This window comes from Pteropus medius, unplaced genomic scaffold (genome assembly GCF_902729225.1).
Source record: "Pteropus medius unplaced genomic scaffold, Ma_sr-lr_union100, whole genome shotgun sequence".
Classification (NCBI taxonomy): domain Eukaryota; kingdom Metazoa; phylum Chordata; class Mammalia; order Chiroptera; family Pteropodidae; genus Pteropus; species Pteropus medius.
Window position 1 is genome coordinate 1,084,198 of NW_024345602.1, and position 21,239 is coordinate 1,105,436.

Here is a 21,239-nt window from a genome sequence, read left to right on the forward strand (position 1 = left end):
GATATTGAGGGACAGCCAGCCGGTGATTCCTGAATTAATAAAAACTATCAAGGAAGGAACCCTTGAGAAAAATTGGCCATGTTTAAATAACAAACCCCATAGAACTTTATAAATCATGCAAAGCTGTGCCAGAATAATTCAACATTTCCTCTGCTTTGAATTGTTCAGTCATTTGTTGAGGTTTGTCAATGCCCAATGGGGTGCTGAGGACTTCGAGGCAGATCAGAGCAGGTGCTGGTTCTCGAGGAGCCTCCCAGTCTAGATAAGGAGTAGATGAATAAACAGACATCAAGCAAGCAGTGTCAAGGGGCTGTGGCAAGGGCCTACCAAGGCTTTGGAGTTCACCATGGGAACAGAAGAAGAGAGGCTGGTGGCCAAGAAAAGTGCTGCAATGCAAGTGGCCTGTGAAGGGAAACACATCTCATACACAGATATGTACGCATTGTCTCTCTGCTTAAAACATTCTGGGGCTTCTTATCGCATGTGGTATATATTTTAAAGGCCTTACCATGGCCTATGAGACCCCATATGATCTGGTTCTGCCCATTTCTCTACTTTCTGATTTGCTGATGTATATTCTTAGTCTACCTTCACTCTGTTTTTCAAAGGAAGGAACATATGGTATATACTTTTATGTATTTTGCTTTATCACTTAATATCTCTTGGAGATATTCCATATCAATATATGGAGAATTCTCTCATTTTTTATGTTAATAAATATTCGAGTTAATTTTATTTTTGAAAATATTTCCAAAAAGGGGTAAAAAGTGTGAGGTAGGGCCAGCTAAATCCTCTATTATTGTTGATGGTTACTTGAAGTACTTCTTCCATTCTTTTCATTGTAGAATATTTAGGGAGGTAGAGAACACAAAAACATGTCTGTGCTCTTATGGGATCTTTTTCATTTAAAATTTCAGAGAGGCCTTTTGAGCTATGCTTCCCTTGCTCAGGGCTGCTTCCACGTCTGGAAGTGTACTTTCCCTTCTAATAAAACTTTTCTACTGTAAAAAAAAAAATTCATAGCAAAATGTTATTTTCATGTTCTCTGAAACTTTAACTTGAATTCTGTCAGTTCCTATAAAAAATGCAAGGAATTTCTTCTTTTCCACCAAAGTCAGTTTGTGTAAAGCTTTCCAAAACATCACTGTGGTGGAAATTGTCATATCCTTGTCTGTAATGAGCATTCTTTTCAAATGTTTCCCAGTCATAATCTATATTTCTAGTAATCACATCCTTTAGGTCTTCAAGATGGAAAAATTCAATAACCTGCTGGTAAAATCCTCTTTGTAAGTCTTCATAAGCTGCCTTTAGAGAGATGTTCAAGATGTAATTAACTGTCATATTTAGAAACAATCTGTCTTGTTAGTCTGGTCAACAATTATGCAACTTCTATTAGAAATTAAGTTTACATCATTTTTGTCCCAATACATATTAAAATCGATATAAAATACTTCTCTAAAATCATCACTTTCATCATCTAGAAGTGTTTGCAAACTCTTTCCCAAAACAGGAGTGAGCTTTTTCAAGTCTTCCAATGATAGTGTTTGGTCCGAAAGTTTCTTAAACAGAGCCATTGGGAAAAGGATGTTGGCAACATTGCAACTGAACAGGGAAAATCCACATAGAACCCCAAAGAAATATCTCTTCTCAAATTTAGGACATCACATGTTGGAAGCCTCTTCAGGATCCATACACATCCCATATTCTGGCCTGGTCATCTTTTTAAACAGACAATGGAAAAACTCTGCCTTGACTCCTCCAAAGTCATGTCTAATTTCTCCACTAAATGAAAGAGCTCCTTCCTTAGATCTTCATTCTCAAATTGATTTACCTGACTCAAAGCATTCTCAGTCAAGTGATTCCTTCTGACTGTTAAAGGTAGGCATCAAAGCTAAACTGGACCTTCCATGTTCCACAATTCTGGCTACTACATATAAGTTCTAAATTTTTCTCCTGTACTTTTGAAAGTGAGTATGCATATAATAGTTTAATTTTTGACAGACTATTAAAGGTAAACGGAAAATGAACATGACAGGACACTAGATGTCTACTGAAGTGTCTGAGTTCATTTTCCAAGAGGACCTTCTATATGAGGCTCCATAAAAAGCAAACCAGTGAGTTAGTTCATTTACTTTGGAAATATTTTCAGGCAGTTGACTGTTAGTCTGATTTACTCTGTGCAGCTTTTTCAGTATTTCTAGGAGAGCTTTAATGTGACAGTTATTCTCAGCACTTTCAGTACAATAATGCAGTTGAGCAGTGATGGCTCTTTTAAATGTCTAGGCATTTGGCGAAAGCAGATTCTTGCAGAGATGCCCAATATTCCTCCAAAACCCTTGAAGATTTATCATTTTACAAACAGCCTCTGTAAACAGACCACCAGGCTCTCCCAGTTATTAAAATCAAGTATCATGGGACATTCTGGATGAAGAAAGAAAACTTCTAAAGCTTCTAGATGTGGAGAATGAAGTGAAAGATTTTTGAGCAGACTATCCCTGAGACATGTGGTTATCGTGTTAGTAATCTAGTCCTTTCAGGCTAACTTCTTAAAGGTGTTTCTTGCTTTATTTAAATCCAAATGAATAGACATCGTTTCTGTAGCTATTCTTTCTCTTACAAAACTTCCAGTCAGACAAGCAGGAGATGAAAATATCTCTCTGATTTCCCTTTTTGTATGTTGCCACTGCCTAGCACTCCCCACATCAACAATCCACCTCTTTACAGTCCCTTCATTCAGTGTAGGAATTTTCCTCAGAATAACATAGGGATTCTCTTTTTCCATTCAGAGCAAAATGTTTTTATTCTCTCCAACAATCATTATTAACTCCTTTTTTTTTCTGAGGTAGAGCTTTCAAATTTCAGTTCTTCACTTGATGGCAATTTCATGGGAAGTGGTATCAGCTGATTATGTGTTTCCCAGTTGTCCTTCTTTTCCAGAACCAGAAGAAAAGACCCTCCCCAAATCAGAAACATAGATAAGTGTGTGCCTCCTTCCACATGCTATCTGGGTCACTCTATTCCCAATGAGCTCTGTCACCAAACAGGTGCTTAACTCATTCTGTGTTGAATTGTGACCAAGCTGCCCTTATTTTCCAGCATTAAAAGTAAACACCAGCCCATTGTCTGTGAGCAGGGCAGTGTAAGGGCCACCACAAGCAAGAAATTCAACTTTCTGTTTGTACACTGCTTCAATAAGGGAAGGAAAACCTTTATTGTCAGTGTGATCCAGGCCTAGTTGTCCCAAATTATTTCTTCCCCATGAGTAAATGTTTTCAAATATGGATAAAGCCATGCTGTGGGCTTTTCCTTGCAGATATGTGAGCCAAGCGGACTACTGAGAGGTGCTCTCAGTAGTCCTGTGGTGTCAGGATTGAGGCAAATATTTTTCCAACTCCGAGCCGGCTGTGTAAGTTCTTTCTCCATGCAAAAGGCTCACCACCTTTTGAGAATGCAAGAGAATGATAATCTCCACATATGATCTGAATTACCTTTTTTCTTGTAAAATTCAATGAAACCTTTCATGTTCTATTCTATAGTTGTACTCAAATGGTTTCCCATCTGAGGATAGAATCAATATGTTCTCTGCTCTTTGGTCCATGGAATGTATCTTCATATTTTTCCCCCTAATTTAATGTACTTTGGCTTCCTGGGGTCATCGCTCTCTGCCAGCAGCCGGTACATCTCCACAATGACCATGCAGTGCTTCAGCACTGTGAGGCACTCATGCGTGCAGCACATCTGGTACGTCACTTCAGTTCTCTGGGGCAGTGGGCTGTGGAGACCTGTGAAGCTGAGGAAGAGTCAGAGTTGCATGCTCCCAGGCTCTTCAACAGGACAGATGGTGGGCAGCCAGGACCTCTCTCATTTTTTTTATTATAGATGCATATTATTCCATTGACTTGATGTTCCATACTTTATCTAACCAGTTCCACTTTGATGGAAACTTGAGTTAAACTTTCGTGTGTGTGTGTGTGTGTGTGTGTGTGATGTGTTATTTACCACTAAAAGTAGTAAAGACCTTAATACCAAAGGCCTTGTTTTTCTTATATCCTCAGTCCCTAGCAATGCCTAGCACATTTATTCTCAGTAGATAGTGTATTGAAAAAATGCAGCACTTCTACACTTTTCTCATTGGTTATCTTATTCACATCCATACCCATTGCTACTCTCAAATTTGCTACTCAGGCTACTCTGAGGGATCCAGATGCCTGAATACTTCATCTCTCCCTCAGCCCAATATCCCTCACTGCCTCCTCCACCTCTTCACTTGGATGTCCCATGGAGATCCTCTGAGTCAGCTTCTCCAGAACTGAACTCCTCACTCCTAACCACCTTCAACCTACACTTCCTTCTAGGCTCTCTCTCTTCCTCTGACCTTTCAAGCCTATCCTAATAGCACCAGGTCTTGTCCATGTCCCATTGATGTAACAAGCTTTCTTAAGTGAGTTGTATGCATGGATCAATAAGTCACAATCCCTGCCATTCCCTCCACACCTAGCCTCACATACAACCCAAGCTTAGGCTTCCTTCCCTCTCACCTCCAGCAGGACACCAAGTTACTAGAGGACTCTTAGAACAGCTGTGATTGTGTCATCCCTTTAATAACTCTGTGAGATCTATCCCCACCCCACCCACCAAACCTGTTCTACTAAAGGTCTTTTATGTAACTGTTCCCTTCCTCCTGATTTTGTATAGGCCCTATTCTGGTTATCTATTGCTGTGTAACAAAGCAGCCCAAAACGTAGTGGCTTAAGACAAAATTTATTAGCGTCTCTTGATTCTGTAGTTTGGCTGGGCTCAAGGGTTAATTCTCACTTGGGGCCGCCGGTATAATTGCAGTCAGCTTTTAGTTAGATCTGCAGTTATTTGAAGTTTAACATGTCTGGACATCCCTAATAGCTCAGATACATGGCTAGCAATTGATGCTGGCTGCTTACTCAGTGTTCAGCTGGGGTTGATAAGAATACTTATACATGGTTTGGACTCACAGCATGGAGGCTAGTTTCTGAAGAGGGGCTTCTGTATGAACATTTCAAGAGTTCTGGGCAAAAGCTGTAAGGCTTCTTATGATCTAGCAGTGGCAATTACAGGTTATCACTTCTGCTACATTCTATTGGTCAAACAAGTCAGTATGGCCAACCCAAATTCAAAAGGAAGGGAAGTAGATTCCACATTTCAAAGGAGGAGCAAAGAATTTACTTTAATTTACCATAGTCTACTTTCTGGACACAAATTATTTATATTTCTCTCATGAGCAAAATATACTCACCTCCTCCCAAGAACCCCAAAAGTTGCATCCCAGTACATCATTGGTTCATAATAGATCTTGTCATGTAAATCAAGTCCAGGTGCAGATGAGGCTCCCCAGCTACAATTCTTCAAGAATGACTTCTTGATTACTGTTTCTCTTGATCTGAAGACCTATGAACTACAGATATGTTATCTGCTCTCCACAGACCCAATAAACAAAGTTGACAAACATAACCAGAGTAGACACTTCTGTTCAAAAGGGGGAAAAATAGGAGTGACAAAGCTACTATTAGGTCATAACAATTCTGAAATCCAGTTAGGCACATGTTGCTAGTTCACTGATTAGGGTTCAGTCCTGGTTCTTGGGAAAGATTCTCTGCAGCTGTTGACTCCACCTCTTGGCTCCTGGGATTCTTCTGAGTCCCTTTTTTATTTCATAAGAAGTGGCCTACATTTGCATCTAAACCTTCTCAGCTGGCTTCTTAGAAGATTGAGGGTTTGCACGGTTTTATTTCCTCTCTCTCTTTTTGTTTTTGTGCTCTGCCTTCTCTTGTGTTCTCTAGTTGCTACATTATCTTCAAACCTAGCACATTGAATGGCTGCAGAATGAGGAGGAATTATCATTTCCAATTTCCGTTCCCCTGAATACTCTGTAAATGGTACTCATTGAGCACTTACTGTGTCCCAGCACTTTTCTAGGAATCAAGGATAGAGCAATGAATGAAAAAGAAAAAAATCCCCACTCTTATGGAACTGCCATTTTGTGGGAGAGATGGAGAATAAGCAAACAAGCAATATAAAGAAACAAAAAAAGCAGGAAGGGAGATAGCTAGTGGGTGTTTTGTAGAAAGGGGAACTTCAGTTTTAAATAGGGAAGGCCATTCTGAGAAGATGTCATTTAAGTCAAGACCTGAGGAAAGAGAGTGGCCATAAAGATAACTGATGGAAGAGCTTTCCAGATAGAAATACAACTGCAAAGGCTTGAGTTAGATGTGTGCGTTCTCTTTTCTTAAATTAATATAGTTTGAACAGACTGGTCAGACGGGACATTAGGAGATGAGGTCAGAGAGGTATTTGGGGGTCAGATGGGGTAGGACTTTTTGCTTATAAAGCCTTTAGTTTTTACTGTGACCTATGGAAAGAGTTTGAGTAGGAGAATGATATGGTTCGACATTTTTATAAAATTACTCTGGCTGGTGTATTGAGACTTGGTAGGAGATGAGGTGGGAGCAGGAAACCAAGGTTGTTGTTGCAATAATCCAGGTGAGAAATGATGAAAGTTTAAACCAAGTAGTGGCAGATAGAAAGAAGTCACATTCTGGATGTCTTTTGAAGGCTATGGAGGAGGGATATAAGAGATAGTGGAATTCGATTAGTTTCCTGGGACTGCTGAAACAAATCATCACAAGCTTTGTGGCTTAAAACAACAGAAATATATTCTTTCAAATACATCTCAAATATAAGAGTCTAAAATCAAAGTGCCACCCTCTCTTTTTTATTGCCTCTTTCAGCCTCTTTCATTCTTTGGCTTGCGGCTACTTAATAAAATCTCTGACTCCATCTTCACATGGACTTATTTGTGTTTGTACTCTGTATGTCTCTTTTAAGAACATTTGTAATTGGTTTAGGGCCCACCTGGATAATCTAGGATGATCTCTTCTTGATATCCATAATTGCATCTGCAAATACTCTTTTTCCAAATCAGGTTACATCAGGTTCCAGAATGTGGACATATCTTTTGGGGGTGGGGGTCACTATTCAACAGTAGTCAAGAATGATTACTAAGTTTTTGGACTGAGCAACTGAAGGAATGAAGTATGCATGAACTAAGCTAGGAAAAGACTAAGAAGAGCATATTGTTGAAGTTCTAAGTTGATCTTAATGTGTTCAGATAGGGTAGTGTGACTCACTCTCCTAAGTGCTCTTGTCAAAAAAAATGCACAGGTATCTTTTTAAAAAGAAATTTAGGGACAGTTTATTTAGATATTGATTTTTCAAACTAGGAAACGTAGTCCTTTATATTAACTGAGAATATGTTCCCAAATGGAGGGAATAAGGCAGGTTTCATAAATGCAAAGTTGCAAAGAGCTGTTGATAAAAGAGATGGTTTGTTAGGGGAAATAAGACCGTAAACTTACATCATTTGTTTTCTGATTGGAGGGGCAACTAGCCTTTCAATGGCTGGCTGACTCAGTGATCAGGCAAGTGGGGTCGTGAGGTGAGAATAACGAGTAATATATGATTAAGAATTTAAGTCCTAGTTTTGGCCCAGTCCTGTAGAATAAAAAGCCTTTCTTTGATCACAAAATCATAGTGTGGACAAAAAAGGGATTTTATGGAAAGTAATGACACAAGGTGATCTGATCATAAATTCCTGACTGGGCAGGTCATGGTGGGTAGTCATGTCCATAGTCTATAACTTCTTCAGAGAAAGATTTTAAGCCAGCTCTGTCCATTTTTTTAGTGAATCTAGGTTAACAAACCTTTGAAATGCCAGAAGTAATACTCCTCAAAGGAGGTATTAACTCTCAAGAGAGCACATAATCTTATTAAATATCCTGCAATCCAATTCCTGCCTTGTTTTCTCCACTATTCCTTATGTCCCCTCAATTTTGAATTCATAAAAAAAGCTGCAAAGCTGTTATTTTCCAGAGCATTTGAGATCTTGCTCCCCAACATGGCGTATGTCATCGGTTTGACTCAAATCTTCTAAAAATTCTCTACGGAAGGATCTTTGGAAAGATGGCAGGGTGAGAAACATCCCCAGATCTCTCCCCTTGGAACAACAATAAGCTGAACATCTAAAACTCAACGAAGAAACACCCAGATGGCACACTAGCACGACTGAGCATGGGATCTGCGCATGGGAGCTACCACAGGTCAGAACCCCAGGTGTAGGGCGGTGGACTGGGAAAAATAAAGGAGCTGCCTCTCACAGTCATCTAAGCTACCTGTAGGAGGAAGGGAATGAGAGAAAGAGTGGCGAGTTCCCTGAACAGCCCTGCCTGGGAAAGCTGTGAGCTCCCTGCAGCCTGCCGGCAGCAGGGCCTAGTCATCAGGGCAAAAGGCAGAGAAGGAAAACGGCAGAAAAACAGCAGTTGACTTTTGTCAGCCACGGTTGCAAAACCAAGGCTGAGCCACAGCTCCCAACCCCCAACCCAGATGGCCCCTCCCCTCATACCCTCCAAGACTGAACACCATGGAGCCCCAGGAGAATCTGAGCAAATACTACTGAAACTGTTGCTAACACTGACGGGGACTGAAACTGAGGGTAGCGAGCATGATTAATTATCTATTAGAAAATAAAAAGACGTTTTTAAGGCTTTATATAAAGTAGGGATCCAAGAGGCTTGACACCAACTACTGGAAACCAAAAGAAAACCACCTACTTTGCAACAGGCTAAAGAGAGACCTTTATATAATAAATCGTCTTTCTGGAAAAAAAGAAAAAGCAGAATACATTTCCATTAATGCCCAAGTAAAGAAATAGTCCATTAAACACCCATTGAACAACCAAGGTGACAAGGCATCTCAGAAAGAAAGAGAAAAATCTCCAGAAAATAAGCTTAAAGACATAAAAATATGCGATTTAAATGACAGAGAATTCAGGATGGTACTACTGAAGAAAACTCAGTGAATTCTGAAAAGAGTCATATCAACAATCAGGAATTGAAAAAACACCTAGATGAACAGAGCAAGGAGGTTGAAACCCTCAAAAAGAACTAAATAGAGCTTCGGGAGATGAAGAACACACTGCAAGAGTTGAAAAATGAAATGACAAGATTGGAAAATAGAGTCAACCAAATGGAGGAAAGGATCACTGATATCGAAGACAGAAATCTAGAAATAAATCAGAAGGAAGAAGAGAGAAACCGAAGAATGAAAAATAATGACAGAGAAATTCAAGAACTAGCTGATACAATCAGAAGAGGAAACATAAGAATAATGGGCATTATTGAAGGCGAGGAAAAGGAACAGGGACAAGAAAGCATTTTCAGACAAAAAGTTGATGAGAATTTCCCAAATCTAAAGAATGAGCTGGAACTTGGAATTCAAGAAGTTAACAAAACACCCAATTATCTCAACCAAAAAAGGAGTTCTACAAAACACACTGTATGAAAATTATCAAAAATCAACAACAAAAATAGAATTCTCAGGGAAGCCAGGAGAAATAAAGACCTTTCCAGACATACAAAAATTGCGGGAAATCTCCACTACAAACCCTGCAAATACTGAAAGGGTTCAGCTCACCTAAAACAAAATAACAGAAAAAAAAATTACATAATTAGGAGTAAAGTGACTATTAGGCAAATAAAAGCAGAGGAGTGCAACCCTTACTAAGAACAGGACATTATAAGCTTAAACAGTAAGAAGAGATTTGCTATAGCAAGATAATAATGAACGTTCAGCATGCATAGGGATAAATTAAGACAACAATGACTGAAAGAGGAGGATTCAAAGATCCAAATTCACAAAGGAGAATGGAGATAAGCCACGCGCAGAAGAAAATGGATGGCTATATAACTATATACAACTAAATATATAGATATATAGATATATATATCCTTTTAATATTCATAATGGTAACTGCACACCAAAGATTCAGAACCAGAGTATACAACATTAAACAAGGACCAGAGGGAAACCCCACAAAAGCCAACTAAAATAAAGAAAACAGAAACACAAGGAGAAGGAAGCAATGGAAACACCGAGCTACCAGAAAGCAAAAGATAAAATGGCTATAAGAAGATCTCATATTTCAAAAATCACCCTAAATGTAAATGCACCGAACTTACCAATAAAAAGGCACAGAGTTGCAGAATGAATCAAAAAACAAAACCCAACCATACACTGCCTCCAGAAGACACATCTGAGTTCCAGAAGACACATCTGAGTTCCAGAGACTCAAAGAGAAAAGGTGGAAAATGATATTTCAAGCAAATGGCATAAGGAGAAAAAGTGGGAGTAGTAGTATTAATATCAGACGAAATAGACTTCAAATAAAAAAGGTAAAGAATGATACTGAGGGACGCTTCATAATGATAAAGGGAATCATGCACCAAGAAGTCATAACACTTATTAATATCTATGCTCCCAATCAGGGAGCCCAAAAATATATAAAGCAATTACTAACAAAACTAAAGGGAGAAGCGGACCAAAATACGTTGTAGGGGACCTAAATACCCCACTATCGGATATGGGCAGATCACCCAAACAAAAAAATCAATAAGGAAATAACATCCTTAAATGACGCATTAGAACAACTAGACATAACTGACATTCACAGAGCCTTCCATCCCAAAACAGCTGCTTATACATTCTTCTCTAGTGCACATGGAACATTCTCAAGAATCGACCACATACTGGGACACAGAGATAGCCTCAACAAATATAACAGGGTTGAAATCATACCAACCATATTCTCTGATCATAATGCTCTGAAAGTAGAGATCAACAGCAAAAAAAAAAAAAAAAAAAATCAGGAAGAAACACAAATATGTGGAGATTAAACGACATGCTACTGAAGAATAACTGGGTCAGAGAAGAAATAAAAAGAGAGATCAAAGAGATACACAGAAACGAATGATAATGATAGTACAACATATCAAAACTTTTGGGACACGGCAAAAGCAGTCATAAGAACAAGTTCATATCATTACGGGCCTACCTGCAAAAACAAGAACGAGCCCAAATAAACAACCTAACGCTTCAACTTAAACAGCTATAAAAGGAAGAACAAATGAAGCCTAAAGTCAACAGAAGGAAATCAATAGTCAAAATTAGAACAGAAATAAATGAAATCGAAAACAAAACAAAACAAAACAAGATAGAAAAAATAAATGCAACAAAGACTGGTTCTTTGAGAAGGTTAGTAAAATTGACAAATCCCTGGCTAGACTCACTAAGGAAAAAAGAGAAAGGACACAAATAAACAAAATCAGGGATGAAAGAGGGGAAATTACGACAGACACCTCGGAAATACAAAGGACCACACAAGAATACCATGAAAAAGTATATAACACCAAATTTAATAACCTAGAAGAAATGGACCAGTACTTAGAAAAATACAATCTTCCTAGACCGAATCAAGAAGAACTAGAAAATCTAAATTAAATAGACCGATCAGCAGTACGGAAATCGAAACAATCATCAAAAACCTACAAAAAGTAAAAGTCCAGGACCAGATGGCTTCACCTGTGAATTCTACCAAACATTCAAAGAAGATTTAACACCTATTCTCCTCAAACTCTTACAAAAAATAGAAGAGGAAGCAGTACTTCCCAACTCATTTTATGAGGCCAATATTATCCTGATACCAAAACCTGGTAAAGATAACACAGAAAAAGAAAACCACAGGCCAATATCTCTCATGAACACAGATGCAAAAATCCTAAATAAGGTACTCGCAAACCGAATACGGCAACATATTAAAAAGATTATACACCATGTACACCACGATCAAGTGGGCTTCATCCCAGGGGCACAGGATGGTTCGACATACGCAAATCGATTAATGTGATACATCACATAAACAAGTTAAAAAATAAGAATCATACGATCATATCAATAGATGCGGAAAAAGCCTTTGACAAGATACAGCATCCATTGATGATCGAAACACTTCACAAAATCGGTATAGACGTAAAGTACCTTAACACGACAAAGGCCATATATGACAAACCCTCAGCCAACATTATACTTAACAGTGCAAAACTAACATCTTCCCTCTAAGATCAGGAACAAGGCAAGGCTGTCCACTATCGCCACTGTTATTCAATATAACATTGGAGGTCCTAGCGAGTGCAATCAGGCAAGAGAAAGATATAAAAGGCATCCAAATAGGAAACAAAGAAGTCAAACTATCACTATCTGTGGATGACATGATTCTCTACACAGAAAACCCTAAAGACTCCACAAGAACACTACTAGAAACAATAAGCAAATACAGTAAAGCCTCGATACAAAAATCAACGTTCAAAATCCCATAGCATTCTTATACTCTAATAATGAAGTGTCAGAAAAAGAAGTGGAAAAAATAATTCCTTTTGCAATTGCAACAACAAACAACAACAAAATACCTAGGAAAAAAATCTAACGAAACATGTGAGGAACCTATATCATGAACACTACAAGACCTTATTAAAAGAAATCGAAGAAGATACAAAGAAATAGAAAGATATTCCGTGTTCTTGGATTGGAAGAATCAACATAGTTAAAGTGACCCTATTACCTAAAGCATTATACAGATTTAATGCAATCCCCATTAACATCCCATCGGCATTTTTTAAAGAAATGGGACAAAAAATCATCAGATTTGTATGGAAGCACAAAAGACCCCAAATTGCCAAAGCCATCCTGAGAAAAAAGAACGAAGCTGGAGGCATCACTCTGCCCGACTTCAAATTATACTACAAAGCGACAGTAATCAAAACGGCATGGTATTGGCAGCAAAACAGACACACAGACCAGTGAAACAGAATCGATGTCCAGAAATAAACCCATGTTTATGTGGGCAAATAATTTTTGACAAAAAAGCCAAAAACATACAGTGGAGAAAGAAAGCCTCTTCAATAAATGGGGCTGGGAAAACTGAAAAAGCACCTGCAAAAGAATGAAACTAGACTGTTGTCTATCACCACACACCAAAGTTAACTCAAAATGGATCAAGGACCAGAATATAAGACCTGAAACAATAAAAAGCATTGAAAAAAACATAGGAACTAATCTCAAGGACCTTGGACTTAAAGAGGATTTTATTAATTTGACCTCAAAAGCAAGGGAAGTAAAAGCTAAAATAAATGAATGGGACTACATCAAACTAAAAAGCTTCTGCTCAGCCAAAGAGGTAAAGATAAACGTAAAGAGACAACCATCTGAATGGGAACCTCAACAAGGTAAGGAGACAACCATCTGAATGGGAAAATATATTTGCTAGCAACGCCTCCGATAAGGGCCTAATACCCAAAATATACAAAGAACTCATACAACTCAATGGCTACAAAAAAACCAAATCATCCAATCGAAAAAATGGGCAGAGGACCTGAACAGACACTTCTCCCTAGAGGACATACAAATGGTCAACAAATATTTGAAAAGATGCTCAACATCGCTAGCTATTAGGGAACTGCAAATCAAACCACAATGAGATACCATCTCACACCTGTTAGAATGGCTGTAATCAACAGGACAACTAATGACAAATGTTGGAGAGGATGTGGAGAAAAAGGAACCCTCATACACTGCTGATGGGACTGCAAATTGGTACAGCCACTATGGAAAACAGGATGGAGGTTCCTCAAAGAACTAAGAATTGATCTACCACACGATCCCGCAATCCCTCGACTGGGTATATTTACCCCAAAGACTTGAAAACCCATACCCGAAAAGATATTTGCACACTGACGTTCATAGCAGCATTATTCATAGTGGCCAGGACATGGAAGCAACCAAAGTGTCCTACAACAGACAACTGGATAAAGAAGCCGTGGTACATATATACCATGGAATATTACTCAGCCATGAGAAGAGATGAAATACTGCCATTTGCGACAACATGGATGGACATCGAGATAATCGTGCTAAGCGAAATAAGCCAAACAGGAAAAGTTGAAAATCACACATCACTTATATGTGGGATGTAAAGCTAAAGCAACAGATGTACAGGACAAACAGAGACTCATGGACGTGGACAATAGACTCTTCAATATCAGAGGTCAGAGGAGAAGGAGGGATGAAGGAAGTAGATTGAGTAAAAAAGGTCATCATGTGGTAATAGAAAGAAATTTAACTATGGGAGGGTAACACACAATACAATATATATATGCTCTACTGTACACCTGAAATTTACTGGATTTTGTTAACCAATGTCATACACAAAAAAGGAAATAATAATTTAAGAAAATAAAAATAATCAGCAAAAGAGAAATGTCACTAAAAAGGTAGTGGAAGAAGGGTACATTTTTATAAGTAGTCAAATACTGAGGTCTTTATGGCAAACACACATAATCAAAGAGGCAGGATGGTGAGTAAGAAAGAGCACTGAGCCACATTTCTACAGACTTAGATTAGCATGCTAGTAGCTGGGCCACCTGAGCACTCAGCCTCAGCTATCTCAGGTAGAAACAGAAATGGCTACCCTCTAATCCTACAGAGCTGCTGTTAGCACTAAATGAAATCCTATACAAGTTGTAAGCACTACAGAAATATTAAAAGCATTTAAAGACAAATATTGTGAAGAAAGATTTTGGAAAAACATTAATGCTCTTTAACAACCATCAACTTAATAGCACAGCTCTGAGAATTTAAGAGCAACTCTGAACCTGTGGGCTATCCAGATGACCCAGTGTTATTTCAGGGATCCCCAGATCTGTAAGTGCACAGAGAATTGTTGGTAGACTGATTAAATACCATATGTAAAAGGCACTATTTTTCATAAAGTATAGGTAGGTTACTATAACTGGGTTTTTTAAAATCTCATTCATAGCAGCTTTGCCACGTACTCTCAAATAACAAACTGAAAGGTTTGTTAAATGGAAATAAATTTTTTTAATTACAATTACATACAAAGATTGGAAACCAATGATGTAATTATTTACTTCACAATGTAATTTTTAAAGAATCCCTAAACTGAGCTAGATGACTCCAGGAAAGCCAGTAGTAAAAAGTAAGCCATCTTTACTTGAAAGGGTACGGGAAATAGAAAAGCTTCTTCATTTTATCTGACAGCAGTCACACAAGGAAGCCCACTGAAGAGCAAATCAACGTCTGAAGTGATCAGACCTTCCTTAATATGCTTCCTCAGATTTGCTCTGTCCTGACAGCAAGCAGTCCTAGGCGACCAGGAAATGTAAAACAGAATCAGTCTGAGCTCCAAAACAGTGATGACATCACCAAAACAGAGAGCCCCACACAGAGCTTGAGGTCCCCTGCATTAAGTACTGCATCTTCAAGCAAATGAACAAGGCCAAAACAGTTGTCACCAATGGAACCAACACCCAAGCTTTCTTCCTTCCCTAAAGAGACATTTTGCAAGTAGCTATTCTTAAATTTGTTTCTGAAATCACAGCCTGGAGTACCAAAATTGAAACTAGTCAAAAACACTGCTAAAAATCTTGTTCTGATCTCACCCACATCACCTTTACTTTTGCTTCACAAATCACGATGATCACAATTACCATTAAGATATTTAAAAACAAATGCTAACTATTTTGCTGTGTTTAATGCCATATGTGGGAAAGAAGCAGAAAATGGAGGGAAGATGTGAGAGCAAAAAAACTTGAGAAACACATTGCAAAATGTTGCTGCAGCAAATTACAGACAGAGAAGCATGGAGATCTATCACATGGCATTAACAGGTAAGTGTTTGATAATACATAAGAATGTATGCCTGAGAAGACAATGACAACCTTATATGGTAGATAACAGTCAGCAGAAAGCTTCAGCCACAAAATAGGGTGGGGGAAGCAGTTAATTTTGGTCTCCTTCAGAGAATGACATCAGTGCCAAGGGGAACCACTATTTAGCCATACTCAGGAGGACTCCTCTCCTTATTAGAGGCGTGTCACATGTATACAAGTGTATGAGGCGAGCCCAGTGCACGTGACCTGACTCACTGCCTGAAATAACTTACATATAACTCCCAGTCCAATATCTGGTCAAATCATTCTTGGCCAGATGTGTCGAATTATACAGATGGAGGTTAGATAATTTACCACAGGAAAATGGTAAATATGTCAAACACGTGTGTGGTATGGGTTTGCTAACCTTTGCACAGAAAAGCTAATGTCTAATGTAAAGGTGAAAATGTTATTAGTGCAGATCTCTTCAGAAATTTATGAAAAGGTAATCAAATAACAAAAACCTTTTTGCTTCACTTGGCTGTGGAGAGGAAGTGAATTCAAAGCCACACTTTCCTATAGCAATGCTCTTTGATTATGAGGTTTGGGGGCCTAGTTCCAGTTGACACAAAAATAAAAATATCTGCCCAGGTGGTTGCTAAAAATTATCTGGAGAGATATACTAAAAGGACTATTTTTTGAATGCCTTCTCCTATATTCCTACATTCCACCCTTCTGTTTGTTTGCTCATGCAGTTCCACCACAAATGCAAAACACATCCTTTTTTAAAAGAGGAGCCAGACAGTTGTGGGAGATGGGTGGCATAAGGTTTTATCCAGGATGATACTGGTACTGTGAATGGCAGACACTACATTTCTTCATCAGCTAAAGAAAAAAAATCTAGCATGACAAATGTGTCTTTGCTCAAAGAGCACTGCAACAGCTAACATTTGCAGTGTAAAATGGCAGTGACATGAACTCCCTCCTGTGTGAACAAAAAAATGCCACCAGAGCAAAAGGAGAAAGAAGTTTAGAGTTGAAGAATACTCTTCAAAAGATCAATTAGAAACTGTGATATTATCTTCCACACTCTTCAAAAGCAAACCACACAAATGCTGTTAAAATTAACAAGGCCTTCAAGTTAGCCAGAAAACTAGACTTTCTGGATTACTACGGATTCACTTGCAGAGATGAGAAACAATTCCTCTTTTCGAAAGCCTCAATGTCAAGCCATTCCACAATGGAATTCCTGGCCATGTTCACTCACCATTTTTAAATTCCTTGAGGACAGGAAAAATGCCTATCTCCCTGAGTCAATATCCAACCATGCCTAACACATGGTAGATTCTCAAAACATTTGATGAATGAATGAAAAGGTGCTCATCATTGCTCTCCTCTAAACTGAAATATTATTTAAGGCTACCATACTTATTACTCACTTAAATATATTAGGCTGAGTAGCACAGTTAAAAAATAAAAAAGAAATTAGAATACGACAGGGTTCTAAATATTAAGCTTTAGCTTGGATAGTATCTTCAAAAGAAGTACTCACAACTCACTTTCCAGTTTCTCGAGACTCAAATCTGAACAAACTCCCCCACACCTGAAGAAAGAAATACACTAGAGCCCTGGTCAAGACAGCATAGAAGAAACAACACTCATTATTTTCAGAAGAAAAATATACCACCTGATCGTAAGTCACCGAAGATAAAGCTGAAGACGAAGAAGTATCTAAGAAACAAACTACATTGATTTCTAAGTTAAAATCATCTCATTTTTATGAAGGGATTGCATTCTGAAGACTTTAATGCAAGGGATGAGGAACTGGCTTTTTAAGTCTACATGGTAGGTTACAACATGGCAAAAAAATAAAGATTCCATCAAGATTCCCCAACCCTGGCACTAATATATAATACTTATAAAGTTATAAAGAAAGTGCAGTGTACTGAGAAATAACCCTCCAAGTTTTCATTTCAGGTATAATCTAATGGGTTCTTCAAAAAATATGACTCACATCAATGTACCTGAGATGATCTGAAGTGATGCTCAAATGAAACACTGAATAATAATCATCAAAGTGTCACTTTAAAAAAACTATTGAAAACAACAAACTAACAAGACAAAAACAAAAGTTTAGTGGTTACCAGAGGGAAAGGGAGTAGGGGAGGAGATAGACAAGGGTAAAGGGGGTTGTGTATATGGTGACGGAAAAAATATAACTTTGGTTGGTGAACACACAAGGCAATGTACATATGACATATTATTATTGTACACTTGAAACCTATGATTTTATTAAACAATGACACCCCAATAAATTTAATGAAAAAATTCAGTTCACCAAAAACAAAAAAAGAAAACACTAAAATGAGACTTTATTAAACCATAGATGAGAAGTCATAAAGCTTAAGTCACAAAGAAGGGATAAGAGCCTGTTCTTTTGGAATCCAAAGAGAAAATACAGTATTTTCAACAGGAAAGAATCAGCTAGACACCTATGTACTAAGGTTTTAAGAAAAGTTGACATGGTAGAATTGCCAGGCCTGTTATTTGACAAAAGATTGAGATAGCAAACATTTTCAAATCTAGTAAGTATTTTACTAGAATTCTAGAGCTCCTAATTTACTGACACTACACTACAAAAAGAAGTGTTAAAATTCAAAACCGAAAACAGAACATCTTGTGGCTTTAAGGCAGAACTAATGTTATCAGAGGTGGTTTTCAAATGACATACCTAGAAAGAAAGGAGGTGGAGAGAGGGAGAAGGGCAGACAGCAGGTGTCAAAAGATAAATCACAAGCTTCAGGAGAATCTGAAAGCAGTATAACCCAGAGACTGAGTACCACGCTCTGGAGTCTGATTGGGCTTGAATCTCTGCTACATTACTTATGCGTGACCTCTCTGTTCTTCGACTTCTCTATCTATAAATGGGCACAATAATGGTACTTCAGAAGGTGGTTCTGATAATTAAACATAATAATCTGTGCAAAGGTCTTTGCCAGGCTACCCAGTACACAAATGCTCAAAAGTTTGCTATTATTCTCAATTTTCCCACTTTTAGAAACTATTACGCAGTAAGAGGCCCCCAAGGCGGTTGGAATTCAAGCACATCTATACTGCCATCTTCTCTCTAGTAAGTTTGAAAACCTCTCAGGATTTACCATAACATATATATCTTAAAAAGTTCCCCATCTCCCAGAGCCAGAGGCGTGTCACATGTATACAAGTGTATGAGGCGAGCCCAGTGCACGTGACCTGACTCACTGCCTTGATTCAGTTGCTGTAAGGGAACCTCTCTCATTAACAGGGTTAGGCTGTTCAACTGAAGAAACAGATCGGAACGTGGCTCAGCCCTAAACGCCTTTTATCAAAGCCTGCGCGGATGGTGGCGCCTGGGTCGCGTCCACCGACAGACACGGAACCTGGGGCTCTACTCTAACACCCTCCGACTTGTCGCTCCAAGGAACTCAACCTGCTAGCGCGTCTCGCCAGCAAAGGGCCCCAGTGCCCGAGGGCCACGCAAGTCAGGACACCTTCCCCGGTCTCCGGTCTTGACGCCACCGGTAAATAAGGTGTCCGTGACCGCCAGCCCGGAGTCGGCAGCCCGGCCAGAGGTCAGACCCGGCGACATCTGACCTCTCCCAGGCCGGGACTGCTCCTGCGTCTTGAGTGACGCGAACATTACCCGGAGGCCCGGGCAGGCCCCAGAGCCTGCCGAAGAAAGAGATGACGTGAGGTCCCGACGACCGAGGGGCTGAGGAGAGGGGGATGGGGCCAGGCCGCCGACCGGGCTGGGCCCGCTCCTTACCTCGGCCGCTCCGAACGGGGCTTCGGGCCGGGCACGTCACGAAGGCTCCCGCTGAAGAGGAACTACAAGGCGAGGACAGGGGCAGAGAAGTCCAAGTTCCGGTTTCAGCGGACTCTTCGTCGCTCTCCAAGCTTCCAAAGCCGTCGCCACCACCGCCGCCTCGGGCTTTATGGCCAAGAATCCGGCTCCGCTCCCACTTCCGTCACTGCCACCGCCCCGAGCGGAAGTACCTGTCACGAGACGCTGCACGCCAAGGAGGAGCCCCGCCTCAATCCTGCGTCACGTTCTGGCCGCCTCTGGCAGGCCCGGATCACGTGCTACAAATAAGTCGGCTTCCATATGGTTGTCGCCATCATTGAGGCTCATGCAAGGAGCAGGACGGCGCCATGTTGAACCCAGAAACCGATTTCTCAGCTAACCCTTATTCCCTGGAAAAAGGAATGCCAGGGGAGAGAAATTGAGGGTAAACTGTACCTACCATTAGTGCCCCTCTCCAGAAGGCACTATCAGTCAACCAAGGAATCTGTGTACCCTAGCTCTTCAGGATCAACAAAGTTTGCTCTAGAAAACTCTCTGAGTAATGGGAGACAAAACAGTGGTTAGTTCACAAATTTACAGTGGGGTGAACAAGGGCAACCGTATTTACTGAGCACCTACTGTTCACCTATACTACACCTTTAGATTGTCTCCATTTGTTTTTTCTTAACAACTTAAGGAAAGATTATTAGACAAATAGATAACTGAGATTCGACACTGGTCACTTGACATAGCTCACACAGTAAATAGTAGAGCAGGGATGTGAACCAAGTATGTCTGATGCCAGGATCTGTGATCTTTCTAGTAAACTGAAAATGATTGCACCAGTGGTTTAGCAGGGTGATATAGACCCAGGTGAATAGACATTTGCTGAACAATGTCTAGCACAAGAGTGACTACTTGTAAGAACATTAATTTCATAAATTGAGGCCTAATATTTGGGTTTTTCGAACTCTAGCTCTGATGCTACTTGTAGAGCACAACTTTGCCCTTTTGGACTCCAGAACAGCCTGCAGAGCCAGCAATCCCCTCCCCTGAGCTGTACATATTGTTTGATAAATTATACTCCTTGCATTATGGTTAAAAAAACTCTGTACTGTTGTCAACTTAAGAACATCCAAATCTGTAGAGAGATTTTTTAAATTAAGTTTATTGAGGAAATAGTGGGTAATACAATTATATAATTTTCAGGTGTACATTTGTACATAATTTGACATCTGTATATTGCGTGTTCACCACGCAATGTTCAATTTCCTTCATATATTTGATCTCTTTCACTCACTTCACTCGCCCTTTACCTTCCCTATATTTGACCCCTTTTAATCCACTACCTTCACCCTCTTCCCACACTCCCTACCCTCTGGTAACCACAAGTCTATAGTCCATGTCCATGAGTCTCTGTTTGTCCTGTACATCTGTTGCTTTAGCTTTACATCCCACATATAAGTGATGTGTGATTTTCAACTTTTCCTGTTTGGCTTATTTCGCTTAGCACGATTATCTCGATGTCCATCCATGTTGTCGCAAATGGCAGTATTTCATCTCTTCTCATGGCTGAGTAATATTCCATGGTATATATGTACCACGGCTTCTTTATCCAGTTGTCTGTTGTAGGACACTTTGGTTGCTTCCATGTCCTGGCCACTATGAATAATGCTGCTATGAACGTCAGTGTGCAAATATCTTTTCGGGTATGGGTTTTCAAGTCTTTGGGGTAAATATACCCAGTCGAGGGATTGCGGGATCGTGTGGTAGATCAATTCTTAGTTCTTTGAGGAACCTCCATCCTGTTTTCCATAGTGGCTGTACCA

At 39.5% G+C, this 21,239-nt stretch overlaps 1 pseudogene; it reads right to left on the bottom strand.

Moving 5' to 3' along the window:
- Window positions 1-732: 732 nt before the first annotated feature.
- LOC120612162 (E3 ISG15--protein ligase HERC5-like) lies at window positions 733-19,266 on the bottom strand (annotated as a pseudogene).
- Between the last annotated feature and the right edge of the window lie 1,973 nt (window positions 19,267-21,239).